At 38.7% G+C, this 22,438-nt stretch overlaps 1 protein-coding gene across 3 annotated transcripts in view; it reads left to right on the top strand.

The window, feature by feature from the left end:
* Window positions 1-2,272: 2,272 nt before the first annotated feature.
* plch2 (phospholipase C eta 2) overlaps window positions 2,273-22,438 on the top strand; it is a 365,570-nt gene continuing 345,404 nt past the window's right edge. For 2 of the 3 annotated variants that reach the window (XM_031905491.1, XM_031905490.1), the window contains exon 1: window positions 2,274-2,428. The gene's annotated coding sequence lies outside the window, so the exon portion shown is untranslated. Of the gene's footprint in view, window positions 2,429-22,438 lie in introns of all 3 variants that reach the window. The other variant, XM_031905493.1, reaches the window with a different exon arrangement.

Below are 22,438 nucleotides of genomic sequence, written 5' to 3'. Positions count from 1 at the left end.
ATCCGACCACTTTGCGCATGATATTGGGAAACAAACATCATCCGTTGTGTAGTTTTGCCTTTATTAGGTTGACTTATCCCTTTATTTCTATTCACTTTAGAAAAACCTTCCTGAAGGACATGTTTAGGATAACCCCTACTTGTTAATTTCTTATCCATTTTGTTCAGATCCTCTTTAACAATAACTGGGTCATTAGCTATTCTACAGACCCGTGAGAATTGGCTAATGGGAATAGATTTTTTGACCGATATGGGATGGAAGCTATCAAACCTCAATAACTGATTCCGATCAGTGGGTTTTGTATAAATTCGTGTGAGGAATTTTTGTTCACTTTTACTGACCTCAACATCCAAAAAGACTATTTTGTGGGTATCTGCTGTCATTGTAAATTTAATGTCCGGATGGGCCCTATTTATCTGATCACGGAAGACGGACAGGGACTCCAGGTCACCCAGCCATAGGAGGAACACGTCATCGATATACCTCCACCACGCAAAACAATGCGTAGCGAAAAGTACATTACGATAGACATGCTCCTCCTCAAACCAACTCATAAATGAGTTGGCATAGGCTGGGGCGACCTTGGAGCCCATGGCCGTCCCCCGTATCTGCAGATAAAACCTGTCGCGAAATTTAAAGAAATTTTTGTACAAAATGAAAGTAAGAATATCCACAAAAAACTTAATCTCCATTTCTGTGTATTGTCCACTTTTTGTCAAAAGCATCTTTACCGCCATAATCCCTTCGATATGAGGTATAGATGTATATAGACTGGTGACATCAAAAGTTACCAGCCATACTTCATCAGTCAATTCACTTATATTAGATAGTTTTTGTAAAAAATCATGAGTATCTCGTATATATGACCGTGTCTTCTGAACTAAAGGACTAAGTATCTTATCCAAGACCTCAGCTATATTGCTGGTAAGTGAGCCCACCCCAGCCACTATAGGTCTACCTGGTGGATTAATTAATATATATATATATACATTCCAATTGACAATGCGCACTCCTCATCCTTTATAATTCATTTATTGTTGCATTAAAAACATCAACGTTTCGGTCCAGGTCTAGGACCTTTATCAAGATGTTAAACCATATATATATATATATATATATATATACAGCAGCGAAGAGATCCGCACTCACAGGACTTATAGAATTAATCTGGTGTTTATTGAGAAGACTAACGTTTCGGCTATATCACTAGCCTTTTTCAAAGTGACTCGCACAGCTAAACCAGTCATATATATATATATATATATATATATACCTCCCCAGCCACTGCCAGATCATGGCTGTACAAATCTGGTGGCAGAGCTGGGGTGAAGGCGGTGCATGGCTGAAGTGATGTCACGTGTGGCAGATGTGACTGCACATGTCATCACTTTTGCAACCAAAAGGGGCTTGTTTAGGTTATGATGCCTGTGGTGGCACCGGACCTAAATAAAGCCCAGGGAGCCTTGAAAAGTCTCCTGGTATTGAATACAGATACCAGCAGTCATATAGGGTGTTGTATGTTTCAGGCTTTATTTATGTATTATCCTTTATTTATATAATGCAGACAAGTTTCACAGCGCTTTACAGAGATTATACATCACTTTTTGCCCCAGGGGACTATAGAGTTTATTACATTCACATAGCACACTAGAGTCAATCAAAAGGCATCAGTGTTGCATACAATGTTGCATACATCATCCTCACAGGGCCTCAGGAGCAAAATGGCCACATGCAATTATCCTGGCTTGCAACAGATATGCCCGGAAAAATTATAAATATAAGGCTTTAATTATTACTTATCACTACCAATTAGTAGTGGATTAATTTGCTATGCACAGAACTCATGTGCGCACTGTACTGCTGCAATAAATCACTGCCTGGTCAATGTTCCCTGTATCCCATCCGTGCTGTAAGGCCCAGTGAAGGTGTAGGAGGAAATGCTGTAAGGAAAACAATGCTACACACCCTACAGTAATCATTAACCTCCTGCACTGTATAGTGCACTCCCAAAGGCCCTTCAGATGAACATATCTAAAATATGATAATATTTCCAAGTCAGTAAAGGAGAGGGGATTACTTTTACTCTAAACTGATCGGGTCCCCGGTTGTATCTGTGCTTTCTAACCTGCAGAACAGGTTCCTAATACGAAAGAAAAGGGGACTTGCTTCCAACAGTTTGCTAACACCCTGGTTATGCCTCCTTCCCCTCCCACTCTGAACTTGTTGTTACCCTGGAGCTGAATTTGTTTGAATAGGCTGCAGTGACTGCCTGTATTACCCAGAGCGAGATCAGCGTGGGATAAGGAGAGTCACTACCAGACACTGAAAGAAGTTTCAACTTCTGCACTTTACTGTAAGGATCTGTCAGACAGCAGCACAGAATGAAAACAGACTTGTCCTTGGAAGAGTCCCGCTTAAGCGAGAGGAGGTTTGTGCTTTGCCTTTTGCCCAGTACATTCATCGTCTTTCCTCTAGCCTTGGGGTTAATGCCAAGAATATCCAGGGTACTTGCTTCTGCAAAGCTAATGATAATTCAAAGTCACGCTGGAGGAGCCTGGGATCTGCAAGTGCAATCTGAATTCAAACTATGCAGAAACTCTTGAAGTAGGTCAGACGATTTCCCGGCGTTCAGATAAAACATGTTTTCTAATGGAAAACAATGCAGTCAATCTTACTTAATGGGAACATCTGATGAGAACATTCTATTTGTTGGGAATTCTAATAGGCCAAGATGTAATGTTTATTAGAATAACCAGTGCGGTAGTTAAGCCGATGGATTTGTGGGGTCGTCTGTATCTCTCTGACACATTTAACCTGTCCAAGACTTGTGCAGAAGTCACTGTATTCTCCAAACACTGCCTCATTCAAAACAATGCGTCTCACTAATAGGCAGTAATAGTCAGTGATCTCTGCACTTAACTGGCTCTGTGCTGTCACATCTGGGTGTCATTTACATATAAATAATAGGATCATGGGAAAAGTCATTTGTGACACAACTTTGTAAAAGTAAAGGCTGTTCCAATCAGGAGCACGAGTGACTTGAATATCTGATTTATTTAATGCAATGCTGAAATATGCAAATGTTTTTAATTGTTTGGTTGTATATGGATTTCTTATGCTTTTAAGCTTAAATGAGAGCTTATTTGGAAAAATGAGCTGGTACCTCATGTGTTTAACCACATTCAAATGCATACCGGTGCAGAATAATTGCATACCTTGGATTGTTTGCATTATTTGTTGTTGCCAAAAGAGTAGTTTCAGCTTGTGCACCTTGGCATACAATAAGCTGTCTGTACTGTTGTGTAAATGCAGAATTTAGGGGTTTTGTTGTTTAAGTCATCATAAGGGGGGCGCTGTTCTGCTTTATTAAAATTTGTGCTGTCTAAATTGTGAGTGTTATACAGAAGACTGACCAAGGGTGCTGGGATGTTTTGTTTAAATTATTTAGAGGATTGCAAATATGGAATAAGTTGCATGCTGTAAGGCCGTTTGGTCTTTTTTTGTGGCTGTTTGGTCTTTTTTTGTGGTAGTATTTAACTTTCCGTTCTGCATCTCTCCAGCTTGTGATTCAAATTGTTATATGGTTGCTAGGGTCTAGAGTTGCTGCATGCCGAAAAATAGCAGCCTTCATTTACTGCTGGGCCAAAAGATGAAGTTCCCATAATGCCTCACTCCTGCACCGAGACCCAGACCCCTGTACATGCTCAGTTTGTAAGACTATGAGGAAGCTTCCTGCTGATTTTTTCAGATCAACATTCCTAAGGGGGGGAGTGAGTTGTTAGCATTTTTGAGGGAGGGGGGAGCAGGAGAGAGGAGAGAGCTGCATGTCTCTGGCACAGAAAAACAAAGACAACAAATCTTTTGACAGAGGACTCAGTGCAGCATTTCTGTGAGTGCTTACGGCTGTATTTACATAGAACTTTCTGATAAAGCTTATTAGTTTTTACTTTCCCTTCTCTTTTAAAATCTAACCACAGGATAAGTGCACATTCTGGTTGCTGGGGTCTACTAACCCCCGACAACCTGCTTGCAGTTTATTCCATAACTAAAAGTGAAATAGTTTAAAAAAAACTCGAAAATAGAAATGATAGCAATGAAGGCCAGTTGCAAATTATCTTAAAACATCTACTGTATAATAAAAGTTAATTCTAAAGTGCAACATAAAATAAATTTTTACCTTAAAAGGATTTCAACAACAAAAAAAAGGGATTTTATTTAAGGTTCTCTGTGTATTAATAAAGCCTTTTATATCATCAGAGTGGGGGGAGTGAATTATCTATTGTGCTCTTGACTTTCATGTCAGAAAGTTGCAATCATTGCAAGATACTGTAACCATAGCAACATACTACAGGAAATAATAAAACTGCATTGCTTTATCCCAGTCTGATGAAAAGGTGCGTGTTTGCAGTATCAGCAATTATAACTTTGGATTGGATGTATGTAAGCTTACAGCCTAGCCCTTTAATCAGCAGCACGGCCTTCTTACTTATAGTCCATTTTCTTTTGATCTTATTTTGTGATAACTTCCGCTTCTGTTGAAATAGGTGACACACTTTATTGAATTTATAAAAACAAATATGTTGTGATAGGCCTTTCTGTCACGCTCTGCGTAGCCTGTGCTCTTAGTTCAGCACTCACATGTTGTACACTTATAGAACCTGCCTTCAGTTCACAGGCCAGCTGTCAGTCTCCCATTTTCTAAAGGATATTGCCAGGGTCAGACTGGGGGGTACAATGCAGGTGCCCCCGACGGCCATGTCCCCTAACCCCCTGCAGGGTCCCCCACCTGACGTCCTCCCTGAGTGCGCATAAATTGAACGCGTCAGGGGAGGAACAGTCAGGCAGGGGGAGCACCAGCAAGGGTCGGGTCTGGGCCGCCGGGGCCCACAGAGATTTTTCCCGGTGTCCTGGGGGCCCAGTCCGACCCTGGATATTGCTTATTTGTCTGCTTATCAGTACGAGATTGATCTTTTTTTCCCCATACAAGAACATTTTAATGACCCCTGAGTATCCAGTAACACATAGACTAGTGGTTTTGAACCATTTTAGTTTAAGCTCTCAATAAAGGTTCAGTCTGTGTTTAGAGACCCCACCCCTTAGCTCCTAATAAGGTTACAGATATAGAAATACATTGCTGCATCAGTCATTCAACCGTAGTTCCAAGTATATCTAGTACCACAAATACTTTTAATCCCAAATTAAATTCACGTAGTCCTTCTGTACCTTGCACCGGATAAAAAGTCCATCGCAAGGTGCACAGTGCAGTTTCAGTCCTATATTGCTTCCTAACTTGGAGGTCTGAATGACATGTAAGTTAGGGGATGGGTAGAGATTAAGAGAGGCATGCCTTCCTTCACCCCCCCCCCCCCCCCCCACCTGATTAGAGCACTGCTGAATGCAGAAATCACTCTATTCAAGAGAGTAGCCACAAGTACCAAAGCAGAGCACAGAGTCTTGTAGCAATTCTGCAAGCACAGATGGCAGTGTACACTGCCCCAGAGGTCATAAATGACCCCCCCCCCCCATTTTGGAAGTACTTGGCATATATCAAATATATATTTGTTCATGGAGCATTGTAGACACAGGAGTATTGTAACACATCTTGAAGTGTCGTTGGGTGTCTTTTACATTTGTGGTAATTTTACTGTTAGATTTCAGGAAATTTTAGGTACAGATATATTTGGTAAATATAGAAACATTCTTCATTTTTAAATCAAATATACATTATTTCAAGCATAGTGCTCATTAGGGAAGATGTGATTCTTCTGATATATTTGTCTATATTGAAATGGCCAGTAACGCATAATAATTACAACTTTGTAAAAGTTTATTCATTACTTGTTGGCCAATGCCAGAACAATATTCACTAAACTAATGAATGTTGATAACCGACTATTCACTTGTAAGGATTGACCTAAATTAATCTCTTTTTTTGGCCGCTTACAATATTCAGCATTTTGTTCTTTGAGCTGCCTTATCGAGGGCACTACTTTCATAAAATATGGTTTAGCTAATGTTGGAGAGGTCATCCTTGTTTAGCGTGTTTAACATGACTTCTTTCCAATATATAAAGAATAGCCATCCCGAATGAGCACTTTGGTTCAGACAGTGTATTGCTTGTTTCTTACCCATGCTAGTCGGGAGTTTATATGTATTGTTTGTCATACGGTGTGTATGAAGGGTTGTATGTATTTGCTTCCTTGTTATGACCATATATTAAAGGGGTGGTTTAAGTTAACTTTTAGTATGTTATAGAATGGCTAATTCTAAGCAACTTTTCAACTTCACTTCATTCATAATTTCTGAATTATTTGCTTTCATATAGGGACCACTTTCAAAAACCACAAATAATAAAAAATAAAGTTGCAAATTGTCTTAGAATTTTACTCTCTACATCATGCTAATGGTTAATTTAAAGGTGAACAACTCCTTTAATGACATGACAGACCAGAACTAATGGTTCTGATTATGAATAGCCTTATAGTTACTCATGTGTGTGTTGTTACATTTCCTCACTGAGGGATTTTCCATAGGACAATATCAGTGGTACCATAGGGCCTCACAACTTCTTCTTCTTTCCTATGGTTTCAGTGATAAATGGCATCTTCTCACTAGGAAAATACTCTTTGTTTTCTGGGGCATTTAGATTCCATACAAAAGACTCGGAAGTGTTTTACAACCCACTGAGTTTCAAAGGTTCTTTAAAAAAAAGTTTTACCCAGGGTTGTAAATATAGAGAACGTAACCATGTGACTGCTTAGGGTCCCATAAATATAAGTGAAGTAACTGATAAGTTCGGTCATATATTTATGAAAAATGTTTAATTCCTAGGGCCCTAAAATGCTTTTGCTGTGAGGCTTAGTAGCTTCTTGTAACACCACTTTACACTACTTTACTGCATAATAACAAATACATTTTAAATATACAACAAATTAATTTCAGGGAGGAAATTAGCATGAATTAAGAGAAATGGGCCACTTATATATTTTAATGTTATATTTTTTTACAATAAACTACTTTTTTAATCAGGTCCTGATTTCTCATAAACTGGGTCGGACTGGGCCCCGGCCCTTGTGGGCCACAACGGCCCAGACCTGACCCTTGCTGGTGCTCCCCCTACCTGACTGTTCCTCCCCTGACACGTTAAATTTGCTCGGGGGAGGACGTCGGGTGGGGGACCCTGCAGGGGGAGGGGGTTAGGGGACGCGGCTGGCAGGTCACCTGCAGTGCCCCTGGCGGGGGGGGGGAGCCCCGGTGGGCCCTGCACCTCCCAGTCCGACCCTGCTTATAAACCATATAACACAGAACTGATGAAAGTGTGGGATTTGGGACACAAATTATTACTTAACCCCCATTTGTTATAGTACTGTTTAGTTTTTCACAGTGGATTATCACTTTCAGGTTCAGATTTATTTAAGTAGTTTAAATTTTAAATTGTTTACTCTGCCTCAGCTGTGCTTTTTTATCACTTTTACTCTCACTATTAAGAGCAACAGCAGACAGAGAAGTTTTGAGCATCTACCCGCTGCTAAATTGGCATGAGTTACTGTCTATAGGGCTTATTTATATCAGCAAAGTGCAATTTCTGCCCACAATCCAAGGAATACCATGTTTGCCTAAATGATGTGGGTGCTCTATACCTCAATGGTCCAGCTACTGCAGAAAGTATAATACAAATATAATGATAGAACTTGAGGCAGGAACTCCAACAAGAATTCAAGCATTAGATTCTTCTTTTATTTCATTATTGAGGTATTGCTGGCTACATCCGAAATAAAGTAATGGAATAATCCAGTCCTTGAATTCTTGCTGGAGTTCCTGCCTCTAGTTTTCATGTATTTTCCATAGGCAGTAATCCAGTGCAATATTGATTGCTTTCGTGCTGCACTTTCAGCATAGATAAAGAAACATGCCTGAAGCCACTATATGGGCCATAGCACTTGCAGGCAGCAGTGTAATAAATGTTAATGAGCTTGTCAGATAAAAGGTAATCGATCCTGTTAAGGCCAATGGCGCACCAAGGTTTCTCAGCTGGCAAAGAAACACCCAATACCTCTTAGTGCCCCCTAGTATTAACATGAATGGTGACCACCTGTCACTGCTAGTGACAGTTTCTATTTAGGTAAATAACAGTGGGCACTGAGAGGTACTGAAGCATTTCTTTATAGTGCATATTTCAGCTGGCGGAGAAGCGCTATATGTGCCATTGGCCTTAGTCTTGTAAGACAAAGGCTTTGATGAAAGAGCAGGGACACTTGCATCTTGGGTCTGCACCTGGCACTAAGGTGAAAAAATATTAAAATTCCATATAGAGTAGAAGAAGCTAGAGAGAATTTAATTAAGTTGCTGTTACTTTAGAGCACAAATCTTTGCAGGTGCTAAGGAGAAAGACCTACACCATACTTTGTACCTGGGTCCATAGGTCATCAGTTACACCCCTGTGTGGGAGCTGTGCAATAAAAATAATACTTGCAGTTATATAGATACCCCTTTTCTTACACTTCTCTCCATTTATTAGCTAGGGAGAGGCATTATAGTGAATATTACTCACTGCATTCTTCTATGTATTTGATGGAAGGAGAACTAGAATGTCAGTTTTTCTGGGTTGGTGTGCAAATGGTACTTTTAGAATGTTTCTGTAAAAACAGATATGGCATGATATAGTAGGAGAGAAATCTACCTAAACTTTCCCAGAACCATGTTTAGTTCTGAAAGCCCCACTGCACAAAAGAAATCTTAATCTTGCTCTCTGCTGGATTAGACTTGTACCTGCTGTAATTACGTCAGGCCTGCTCAAATAGAAGAATGTTTTCCGGTAACAGGAGAGACATGTGCAAGATGGGAGTGGATACACACAGGCATTTTCACAGTTAAGATAAAACAATATCCAGAAGCCAAATAAGGTCCAGCCCATGTTTTTATCAGCAGAAGCACTCAGACAGCAAAAGGAAAGACTTAAACAAGGGAGATAGTCATAGGTCTGTATGGGAATGTGTAGAAATGTATTCCAGGAAAGCAGCAGGTGATATCTATTCCAGCAGCCTAAGCATTTCTCATATAATTTCGTATAGGATACTATTTCCTTTACACGTGCAGTTATCCCCCAGCAGTTTACATCTTAGCAGCTAATTGCCATATCATTCTGGAGCTTCACTAGTGATGTTCCAATACCATCTGCATTTGCTTGATATTATAATTGATAGAACCCTGCATACTGAGTGGTGGCCTGGCTGGAATAAAAAAAAAAAACGGCATTTTTGCAGACGCTGTAAGATCAAAAACAGCCAATCCCATTAGGTGGCAAAATCAATTATCACATCTCTATGTTGTCAGTGTATCTCATAAGGAGTATGTATAATACCTGGGGAAGATATTTTTTCTGCAATTAATTACCTTAGGCTGGACTTTGATGATTGATTTCTTAATGTTGGGAAAAACCACATAGTTGACGTAATTGCCCCACTAGGGGGACAGAAATAGGAGCAGGTATCAAATTGGCTATTTGCTGAAAAATCTGCCTAAGGGGCAATTTTTCCTATTTAATGTGATTCACAATTTATAGCGATGGGAAAGCCATATTTCTAACATTGTCAGTTATTTATATATTCCTGAATTTGTTTTTCAAAGGCATCAAAGCAATTTTCTTGTAAATACTATGTTGCACTTTGTCTTCATTGTATTTATTCTTTTTGTTTCTAAAATGTTTTAAATAATTGCAGTGTTAGACAATTATAAACCATGTCTAAAGACAATTATGTCACCGATATCAGTTGTGCCCCTAAGGCAGCTGCAACACTTAGGGCATAGGTGAGCTAAGAGATTTGGGCATTTAGCCCTGTTGAATTTAATAGGAATTACATCAGCAAAAGGGGTGAAAGGAAAATGTATTTTATCATTTATATAATTATATATTATAAGTTTAGTTTTAAATAGGAATGGCCCACTGGGCTCCTGTTTAAAAGCCATCATCTGAGATGCTCATTGCTACCCAGTGGACTACCTTAAGCCTGGGAACCCATGGCAAATGTCCAGGGCAATATATGAATTGTTTGCATGTTCTCCCTGTGTCAGCATTGGTTTCCTTCAGATATTTGGGGTTTCTCCGACCCACCAAAAGCTTAAATAGGCTATAGCATAGATGAATATTATGGGGACCTTGTCATTTCCACAGGGACAGCTTCTAATGTAAATAATGTATAATCATAACATTAAATACTTATAGGCAATACTAGAGTATATCTGTCTATATATAGAAGTGATGGTGCTGCTCACAGAATAGTACATGTAGAATTTATCCCTGACCTGTAAGCATACATTTTCATTTTGTTTCTGGCAGACAGGTAGCTATAATAAAGATATAAGATAAGATTAAGAGTTCTTTGCTTGTGTGCCAGTCAGCCTGTTTCTAAGTTACACCCCCCTGTCCCTCAGACAGAAACAAGTTCTTCTGCTTGAGTCTCTTGCTGTGCAAATCATTGGTTATATATGGATATTACTGGGCATCTGAACTCAGTTCTGTTTACTGCACTGCTGCACACCCTCCCCCACTTTTAGCATCTTTCATTGCAGTTCTTTAAAAATTATATGTTGGAAAGGGTTAATAGCTTCTGATATTCTTTCATGCCTGGACTGGCAGAGGAGAGGCTATGCTAAGTTGGACAACCTGTGTGTGTGTGTGTCTGATTTAAAAGGAAAGCTATAAAGCATGGATGCAAGTTAATAATTGAACAACACAAGGAGGGGAACCATGAGGTTGTCTGGTGTTGGCTTCTTTCACAATGACATGGCCGTCCCGGCTAGAGAGACGTATACTCCCTGAAGGGCATGGGAACAAAGAGGCCAGCCTTAGGACAGCAGCTTTACCATTCAGATATAGATGTAGACAGAATAATCCTTGCAAATGTTCTACATGTATGTATGTATAACTTTATTTATACAAGCTTACAAAATTACACACAGGGCGGACAAGTGTTATAATAAATAAATACAAAAAATATATATAACGCACAGGGAATAAGTGCCATGTGGTATGAGACACAGTAGGAAGGAGGCCCCAGCCCCGTAGAGCTTACAATCTAAGTGGTTGGGTAACATACAGGCACAAATTGGAAGGTAAGAGTGCACCAGGTATTAGCATTTGCCCTTACATGTTGCAGAACTACAATTTCAAGCATGATTTCTCCACCAGCAGAGGTTTAGCTTTATGACTAACTCTCTTTAAGAAAAAACTCAGCTGTTACCTTCTGGAGCACTAAAACATTATTTTGCCCAGTCCTGCACTTAAAGGCAAATGCCCATACCTGATGCACTCTTACCTTCCAGTTTGTGCCTGTATGTTACCCAACCACTCAGATTGTAAGCTCTACGGGGCAGGGACCTCCTTCCTACTGTGTCTCATACCACATGGCACTTATATATATATATATATATATACATATATGTATTTATTGTATTTATTTATTATATCACTTGTCCTCCTTGTGTGTAATTTTGTATTCTGTAAGACTGTACAGCGCTGCGTACCCTTGTGGCGCTTTATAAATAAAGTTATACATACATACATACATACATACATGACATGCGTGGATATGCTCATTCAAACAACTAGATTTGTATTTTTGTATCTATCTGTATGAATGTACACAGGCATATATCAACAATTTAGCTATTTATTGGTCTATTGAAGCTCTGGTAGTGTCACACAATCCGAATCACAGTCCTCACAGTTTCCTCACAGCCAAATCAGACATAGTAGCTGTAGCAGCAAGGGCATGAAAACTGCAGAACTGATGGTTTCCTGCATGAAAAATGGTGTTGTGGTGGTTCAGGTATTGAGGGGTTAATAATGGGAGAGAGAGAGGGCTGTTGGTAGTGAAACAGGCCATGTTAGCATAATGCAGAATAGTGCAAAAGTTCTTCATGTTTTAGTGACTACCCTTGTAAGCATTTGTGTATGTATAATTCACATGTATGGTCGGTTGTTGGTGGGTGCTTGTCGGTTTTAAAGAACAACTGTGGTGTTTCTGCGAGCTGGGGGGGGGGGCAATTTTCATTAGTTACACCCCAGCTAAAGACAGAGGGAGAAATAAAAAGATTCTAGAAGAACCACCAATAAAGCAAATATCTTCTCAAGGCAATCAGTTTACCTGTTCAGGGATTATGCCCTCTAATGGGGTAATTAATGTCAAAGTTTACTTTGTATAAAAGAACATGTTACAACAAACACACTTACACAGATAGAAAAGTTTCCATATGACAGGAGCCACATACTTCCCTTCCTACTCTGTCACTATTGTGCACATTGTCAAAATAATAGGTGATGTGCTGCAACACGCACTGCTAACTCTGGCCAGTATATACTCTCACACTACTGGAAGGGATTCATAAGACATGGAAGTAGTGCAGCATAATATAAATGTAAGAGATAAGGCAAAACAGTCTGTACTTTTACAATTGTTGTTGAACTACATCTCACAGAATCCCCTAAAAGCCTTTGGTTTGTGGCCATTGTACTTCTAAATATGTACTTTAGTTCTGCATTGAAAAGTTTAATGGGAACTTAAAGTCACCTTAACCCAAGGCAAATATGGTCCTGAAGGGCTACAGTGCCAGTCATTGGGTAAGCATCGCATACACAAGGAGACGCTGCTCTTTATATCCAGTACTATATGCATATCATCAAAATGCCCCTGACCCTAAATGATTATGTGTACCAGCAAGCTATCGCTGACTGACTTTTGTTTTCCTTTAAAGGGAAAATACACCCTATTTAAAAGTTTCTTATTCTCACTGTGTATTTGTGTAAAGTTTCAGTCAAGCATGTATGTGTGTATGCATGTAAATCACTATTTGTATAGGGCTCCTGTGTCAGCACAGTAGATTTTTACTCTATTTACTGTGTTTTTACTATAGTGTGTTAGTACAAATGGGGACAAATATTGCCATGGAAAAAATAAATAGGCAACTAAAATATACATAGTAACAGAGATGAATTGAAACATGTTAAGAGAAATGTGAAGTTGTTGCCTGTAGAGTGGAAATGTAGGCCAGCCTTGCAGCTTGGGAACCACTTGCTTAGGTTACTCGGCACAGGAAGCCTTATTCACATGCAGATACATGTACATGAATGGAGGCAGTAACCCCATACACAAACTCTGTGACACAGTGGCCTGTGTTAACTATATTTGCAGAAAATTGGTGGAATGTTTGTCGTGCTGTACAAAGGAATGACATTTTAACAAAGTATCCCTCAGACATGAGAATCCCAAGCAAAAAAGCCACACAAAGCATTTATTGTTTTCTAAAGCCTTGTTTAGTACAGCGTCCCCTTAATATGAGCTCATGTAAACTATCATATGAAATATATATATGTTGATGTATTAAATATATTTATATAAATTAGCTATGTTCAAGTCCCTACAGATACGATGGTTCCTATAAATTTAGAGAGACTGCTGTTACTGCTAGGTTTGTTGGTGTTGGAAATGAATGGGATCTCCATCTGGTGCTGTGCAATAAAACAATATATCCAGATAAACATAAAACAAATATTTGCGGCTGTATGAAAGTCACAATTACCTAATACAATGTTTGCAGTCGCTCGCCTACTTTTGTTAAAGGGGTAGGCTAGCTTTATAAAATGTGTCACTGTTAAAAATACTTTACCGCAAATAATACCTTTTTTTAATTGCTTTCTATCTTTTAATGTGTTTCTAAAGGTTTTAAAAATGAATTTGTTTCATTGTTCTCATAACTTGCCCATACAGTGCATTCTGTAAGATAGGTCAGCCCTAGTAATGCACAGGTTGGAAAATCCTGGACCTGTTCTGACTTAACAGAACTGAGCCCAACCTGGCCTGCCACAATGTAATGATTTATATATCTGCTCTGGTGGCGGTGCAATCCAGCCCTGCCCTGCACATAGGAGAATTGAAGCCTGCATTACCCGATGAATGCAGAGCTGTATTAATAAAGGGTGGGTGGAGGCATGTAGGCATCTACCCTCTAACCCACTACCTGCCCCCTAACTTGCATGCCTTTAAGATGTCCAAGTTAGGGATCTCCTCAGTGGAGTACTGTACTTGTCTCTTGCCCTATGGCAAGGACATGGCCGCCTTCTGTCCACTGGCACAGATTTTCTTTGATGTATAGAGTGTGGCCCTCTCGCACTGGGTCTCATTAAATGACCCCTATAGTCTTTGAGTTTTGTTGAAAATGAAGGAGGATTCCTTATGAAGGAATTTAGGGATGGAATTCTAGAGGTAAGGAGAAGCAAGAGAAAGAGGTTTAAGGTGCACAGATATAAAGGGCCTTGACAGTCATGAAATGTATCAAATAATGTATCAGACTGTAACAGTTTTGGGAGCTGGCAACTGAGCTCCTACTGGGAAACGTGAGGTTGGAAAAATGAAACCAATTACTTTAAAGCTTGAATGATACGAAAACAGTAAAAAAATGGAAAACTAAAAGCAACTAAAAAAAGCCATTGTAGGCAGTGCACTATTTGATATGACACACTTTGTGAAATGTTTTGATTTGTGAGGAATATGCCCTTGCAGTGTATGTGCCTCGTTGCTGAGGGGAGTGCAGTTGCAGAGAGTCCCACAATAAGCCATTACTGCCTGCCCCATTGTATGAAAAAAGAATTCAGGCCAAGTAGAAATAAACTCTCATCAGTAGATGCTTTGTTGTTTCCAAACCTTCATACGCCGTTAGTCTTTGCCCACACATTGCTCTCTAAATGATATGCTTCTCCTATAATTGGCTTTCATTATTTTCATTTTCTGACATTTTCTGGGCAGGTTACATGAAAACAAACACAGCTTGTTTTTAGCACTTTGGATATTCCTGTAGAAAGAAGAATATGTGTTTTTCCTGTTTCTGCCCATAATTACTAACAATTGACATAGTATAAAAACATTTAAGATACCAGCCAAAACTTTCTGGCTAAATATATGGTAGGCACATTAGGCTAACAGAAAGATATATCTGGCAGTAGTCTGTACAAACAATTACGTTTAATTAACTTCAAAACTCATGTCCTTCCTTCTCATGCTTTGATAAAAACATTTTTTTAAATGTGAGTGATGAAAGGACCCTTTAAAGTATATTTCCGCTTGCTACATTTTTAAAGGAAGTTCACCATTAAGTTAACTTTTGGTATGATGACAGTGATATTCTGAGATTATTTGCAACTTGTCTTTTTTAATTTGTTGTGGTTTTTGTATTATTTAGTTTATTGTTCAGCTGCTCTCCAGTTTGAAATCTTAATAGCTATCTGGTTGTTAGGGTCTAGTTTAGGCAATAGTGTGAAAAAAGGCTTGAAGGTAAAGAGGAAAGGGTCTAAATGGAAAGATAAGTCATAAAAAGTAACAATAACAGTAAAACTGTAACTTCCCAGAGCAATGACTTTTTGATGGCTGGGGTCAGTGACCCCCTTCTTAAAGCTGGAACAGGAAGAATAAAAATGCAAAAACTATATAAAATTAACAATTGAAAAGTTGCTAAAAATAGGCCATTGTATAACAATCTAAGAGTTAATGAAAGGTGAACCACTTTATATTGTCACCCGGTACATATTAATGCAGAAAAAAAACTATTCCTATGTACACATACATATACACAAACACAGACACTCACACTTTTACACCATTCAACTAATTTATTTCTATCATGTGCACTTACAGAAATACAAACCTCAATACATTAAACTTAGATTTTTATGAATTAACATTAAATACAGTCAATTAAACATTAGCCCAAATGAATCATTCCTAAAATATTTGTTTGAGGAGAAGGTTACATAAGGCCATGTGGGTGAAAATCAGTAGGTCTCATTATAGTAGGTGCATTAAATTGTGCAGGTGCAGGTGCCAGTAGCAACCGATCAGCACCAAGTTTTGAGCAGTCTACTACAAGTTACTAATTAAAAGCTAATGATCTTATTGGTTGTTATGGGTAACTGAATTTAGTACATATGTTCATTCATCAGCACCAATATTTTGGGCAAAATTAATTCTCACTAGTGATGAGTGAAACTGACCTGTTTTTCTTTGCTGATGAATTTGAGAAACAAATACCTTGAAGTCAATGAGCAGTTTTTAATTGTGCTAAATGCATTGAAATCAATGGCCGTTTTTATTATTTTATATATATATATATATATATATTATTTATATTTATTATTATTTTTTTATAATTAGGATAATTTACTAACATTAGTGGCAAACTTTACAAGTGCAGTTAACGATAGTGAACAATGAGCCGTTTTGACTAGTCTACTTTAAGTTAGAAAATTAAAGCAAATATTAAATTGGTTAATAGGAGTAACTGCCCTTGTGAAATTTAGCACCTGTGTTTATAAATCATATATATGCAAAAATCCACTGGGTTGATGAGGGTCTTTGCCTAATTGTATCACCCAGGAAGTGGGCCAAACAGACTGATCCAATAGTTGGCTTGCTGAGCATAGTGCGTTGCCAGAGGACAGCATGTACAGCCACATGTAGTTCTCACCCAATAGGTTTTATCATCCACCCCAGTCTATACATAGCTGAGCCCTTTTAAGATATTGGACATTGGCCATTGTTTTCACCCAAAACATGTACCAGGGGTAATCCTGTAGGCAGCCAATATCATCCTCCCTGTGGACAGCTTGGAATGCATGTACTTTATTTAAGGCATGTCTTATGGTGGGGAATGATGTTTGCTGTCAGCTTCAGCTGCTTTGGCTTGCTGTAACCATTCATTGCTTTTGTTTTTTTTACTAAATAAAGATGGGTTTGAGTCTTTCTTTGTAAGATATGTAATGGCAAGATGGTTCTTTCACTCCAGTCTGATCTTCAATCTGTAATTTGACCTGCTTACAATTTTTTTTATATTAAGAACTTTCCGTTGGATTTCATTTACATAAAAGAAAATGTCCTTTTTTGGAATTTAATGCCAAGAAATGTGTGCCAAAGTAGGTGTCCCTTAGCAACATGATCCAGCATGGGGTAGTAACTGTTTCAGGCTCTTGCAGGACATGGGCATATGGCGGGAAGAGAATTAGTGAGAGGCAGTTAATACTCTGCAGTCTATTCAGTTTGCAGACACATCTATATTATGTTACATTATTAACATATGGACTAAAACATCTTTGTGTTAGCTAAGCTGCAACAAGTAAGAAACATGGCACAGCCTGATGCCTGAGGCAAATCAGGAAGAAAAAGAAGCTGACGTTCTCTTGATAAAAGATATTCATTGCATCTCAGACTTAAAAGTTTTTATACAAGGCCTGCCTTTCTGTGAGGATTTTATCATGAGGTGCAATTGTGGTGCCATAATTGCACTGAGATTAGTTAAAAAGCAAATTATTTAGATGTGTTTATGGATTCTGAAGTTTTACCAAACACAAGGTAAAACCAACAAACAATTACAGTCAATCTGAACAGGGAACATTTATGAAGACACACACAGGGCCTTGATAGCTTTTTTGCCAAAATACAGGGATCTCAAAAGTGTTTTAGTACAATTATGCAATAAATGAAAGTCTGCTTTTCTCTGGATGCTGATAGCTATTAATCTGCAGCAACTAGACAATGCGTAGTGTGCATTAATGACATACAAGCCATTATATGTATACAGTACAAATTCATCTATTAAAGTATGCATGAAAATTTAACTTCCCTTGATTTCCTTAAACTACCCTATGATTACTCTGACCAGCTTAGAAGCTTTTTGTGGGCGACTGGTGGGCAGGATGAAAAGAACATTTGAAAGATATGATCATGCATCAGTGTGAAAAGGTTCCTAATAAAATGAGAGTGACAGAACAAGAACACTGAACTGAACAAGCTACACAGAGTCTTAGCAAACTTTAGAAGAGTGGTGAAGACATGATTGGTTTCTCTATAATAAGGCCAGAAGAGATAAGATAAGTGAAATCTTTTGCCTAAAACACAGCTTAGATCAAAAGACATGTTTCTGAACAGAATCGGAGAAGGGATATGCTGCCATTGCCCAAGAATAACTGTAGGAAATCTGATACCATGTTCCCTTGTAGGAGTATGTGGCAGACATAGTGACTCTTGGCACTTAAGCGTTCTTCAATGTTCTGTGCTGTGATTGTCAGAACATGCCCTGAATGGAATGCATGTGTCTCTGAATGAATACAATTAGAAAATGTCACATTTCCTTAGTACCACAATCAAGACTCCCTTTTTATTTACTCTTTCCTGAAACATCTTTAGCAAATTATACTGTTGAAGAATACTTCTGAAGTCAGCACAGTTTATAGAAGGGAAACATAAACAGTTTATGTAAAACAGGAGAACCTAGAAATTCTAACATCATTCAGAATAACTCACTCATGAACCAAGCCTCACATAAAACAGATAGCAGGGCTCCTAACTAATTACAAAAATACAGTTTGCACCAGTGCAATAGCCCATTGCAACCAGTCAGCAATATGTTTTGATCAGTCAGACAAAACTGGGTTAACATCTGCTCATCTGTGGCCAAAAGCAAGATGACTTTCTAGTTACAATTTGCTGAAATCAAGCAGATTTAGAGTGATCAAATAGTCATATTGATGTATGTATTTTTCAAATGAATTGGCAGTAAGTATCTGGTCATTTGGGCAACTGCATAATTACGAATTTCGTACCTTTATGTTTGTATTTCCCAACTGGCAAATGATCCTCTAATTGCCTGCTAGGTCCACTAATCTGCCTATTTACCTAGATTAGAACAGAGTGAGCCCAACAACTAGGCCAACTGCTTTAGAAGCTTCTTAGGCAGTTGGGTCATTTGCTTGCACACTAGCTTTTCTATCAGTTCTATAAACCCCCTCTTGATCTTGGCATACCAATGCAGTTATATGGTGATACGTGTGTCATTTCTGAGAAGATTTTCCAATCTGGGCCTATAACCTTTGTACTTATCCTGTAACCTTTGTATTTATAAGGTTTATTAATTGTAATATGGAAATTGAACATATCTGAAGGTATGGGGTGAGACCTGAATGAATACACTTGTCATCTAAATCTTTTGCATTCTTGGTAAATCTATCTGGCCTGGAATATTTTAAGGTCCTAATTTATAAGGACTCTTATTTCTGGTGTAGTGTTAGTATCTGTTATATAATATTACTACAGGCCGTATTGTAACCCACAGTGTGGCTTTTTCCACACAATTCCAGTGTAATTGTGACTACATGGTGGCAATATGTCTGTTGCTTGCATAGTTAAGTTGTGTTGAAAAAAGACCAAAGTTTCACTAATCCTAATGAACCCCAGCTCAAAAATATACACACGCTCAATATGATCTATCTATAAACTGAAAATCTTTGGTGTTACAATGTCATCTTTGCCTGATTCTTTAGGCACAAGTATGCTTCATCAATAGACACAAGCCACTATGGGAACCCTGAGGCTACTGCCATCTTTATGGTGGTAGTAGCTACAAGGTTCCACTGCATCATGCGATTTTTCCAGGCAAACTGACGGGCACATTGGTGCCTAATGCCAAAGAGTGCAAGTCAGAGTGGTCGGTTTAGATGCAAGATGCACAACTGCCGTTACACTTAATAAATTAGTCCTCTTGTGCCTTATTCCAAGAATGGGTTCTTTATTCAGTCACCAAAATATGGTTACAGGTAGGAGAAGACTTTATTATACCATTTTCTTTCTAAGAACTTGAGAATTCCTTTGACTCCTGTATTTTTCTAGGAGTCAAACTCATCCAAATGATGCTACTGATTTGGCACCAGACTACTAGGAAAGACCATTTATCTTCTTTTCCTTCCCCAAGTTAACACTGAGGAGGGTGTCTATCACAGTATTATCTATCCTATGACATATTTAGGCAATGTTGATTTGTGATAAAGAGAATATAATGCGAATTCAGTTCTTATACCAATGTAAAGAGAGTATTTTTAGAACCGTTAGATCTTTATCTACTAATTTATTGCAGTGAATTACTTTCAGGCTCAGCTTTCCATCGAGTAATAGCCTTGACTTTATGGGTGGCTTAGCATGTGCAACTTTATCAGTTGAAAGAAGGCTCAGGTAATTAATAGCACTATTGTAACCACAGCTGAATAGTTTTCTATAGGAAAGGACACGACGGGAAGAAAGTGAAATTCAAGAACAGGATGCTGTTTCCCTTGTATCTTGAAATTTGCATTGCTGAATTGAGTTTAATACTGGTCATTATTATGTCTATCTGAACGGGTACAAGGGGTCATTTATAATGCAGATGCAATGTCCAAAGTGCAGTTGCCATTTTTTACACTGAGGGTTCTGCAATTGCACAATACCCACAGGCCTTTTCACTCCATTTCTGAGCAGAGAAACCTGGGGCTAGCCCCTTGAATAGGGTGCTGCCTGCCTTAGGCAGCACTCTATTTAAAGTGGACCTGTCACCCAGACATAAAAAGCTGTATAATAAAAGTCCTTTTCAAAGGAAATATTAAAGCAAAATTAATTTTTCTATTAACACATTCAAACCCATTATAATGCATTTAAAAATCCCAGCTGTCAATCATATACTGCCTGCCCCACCTCTCTGCCTCAGGCATAGAGGTGGGGAAGATAGTTACTTAAACTTTCCATTCAGCACTCACATTCCCCCTACCTTCTCTCCATCTAATTGTGTAGCCAGTGCATGGGCAAGGGCATCAGGTCCCCCATTCTGGCACATACACAAGATTTTGGGATGATACATAGCTTGCCTTAATAACAGTGCCCACAAAATGGCAGCTGCCTGCTGGCTGTGATTGTATATTTCCAAGACTGAAGGAAACAAGATTTATATCATTTATATAGTATGTGAAGTTAATTTTGCTTAACAAACACAATAAAAAACAATTGGAATTATTTCTTAGGGTGACAGGTCCCCTTTAAGAGGGACAGACAGGGGGAGGCACGTAGGCACCATTCAGACGTGAGTTAGGGAGCCGCAAAAGGTAAGGAAAGGTCTTTCCTACGGCGCAGTTGAGGTGAGCACTAAGGGGCATGCTCTTGCACCGTGAGGATACATAAATGGCCCATACAGTATGTAAGAATAATGCTACCAAAAAAAACACTTTCAGTTAGTCTTAAATTCTATGTTTATTTTTTTTTTTCAAGCAGTGTATAATTCAATAGGAGTAATGAGGAAGTTGATAAAAAGGTTGTAGTCAGCCTGAGATACTGGCATTATATGGAATATTAAAAGTTCCTTTAAACAGGTAGGTGTTGGCTTCTACCAGCCTGTGTATATTGATAGAGCAAGTAAAAGGTTACAAACATTTATATAAGAAATATTCTGTATAAAAAGCCTTGCAATGTTTGGCAACCCTGATTTAAACTTTGCTTTCTTAGAACTGTTTTATGGAAAGAAAACTTGCCTTTGAGCTGTGACATCAAAAATATTCAAAAATTTAAATTGTAAATTCCCTTTGTAAATCTAAACAAAGATTTGTTGAGAAGTGTACGATTTTTTTTCCAGGAAAAGAACCTACTTTGTAAAGCTTATAAGGCAAGGTCTATTTTGTAGGATAATAGCAATAGTTTTCAAAAACTTCTTTAGCAGACTGTGCAGCTTATGTGGGGAACCTGCTGACTGACCGGTGACCCAGAACTGAAGGAGAATTCATCTTTTACAGTTTCTGTGGCTCTCAAAGCTTGCCAAGTCTTTACTCAAGTACAAAAGAGTCTCCGCTGTGGAGCTGTTTCTATTCATGCTGCGCTATTCAGATCAGTCTCTGGTTGCTGTTTGTACAAAGCAGCACAATCCCCTTCCCATCCATTCCAGCCTTAACATGGACTAGTGAAATGGGTTTATTGTACTGCTTTGGTTTTTCTTCACCAATGGTTTTCACTATTTTCATGTCAGACTGATGTATTTTAGGCCACTTAGTTGCTAAAGAGTTGCATGGCAACTCCTACTGGTCACCAGTTAAAAGTTTCAGACTCTCTCTGTTAAAGCTCAGTTTTGTATAGTGAATACACAGTAATCCAAATGGCACAGGTTTGTGACCAGGGTCAGACTGGGCCTGCGGGACACAGAGAAAACACGTGGTGAGCCCTGGCCCTAGTGGGCCCCACAAGCCTAGACCCAATCCCTGCCTGCCCTTCCCCATTGCTATCCGATGAGGCAAAAATAAGTATAAGGTGCGCAAGGTGAGGAGATGGCAATGCGAGTGAGATGGCAGGTGGGGGGCGGGGCCCAAGAAGGGTTGCAGAGGCCCCTGCGATAGCAGCGCCAACTTTGCCTGTTACAGTGTAGTTTTAATAATCAATGGAAGTGTATGAATAGTTGATATCAGTCACACAACAAGGCAAGTTTGTCCATGTTTATGCATAAACCATATCACTATAAAGCTTCATTGTAAAGTTTGATCCCTAAAGGGAACCTGTCACAAGAACAAATTCTTTTCTATTGTGTTTGACAAGCAAAATAAAATTTGCTTACA

Source organism: Xenopus tropicalis, chromosome 7 (genome assembly GCF_000004195.4).
Source record: "Xenopus tropicalis strain Nigerian chromosome 7, UCB_Xtro_10.0, whole genome shotgun sequence".
Classification (NCBI taxonomy): Eukaryota; Metazoa; Chordata; class Amphibia; order Anura; family Pipidae; genus Xenopus; species Xenopus tropicalis.
This window is presented reverse-complemented; position numbering and strand designations above follow the sequence as displayed.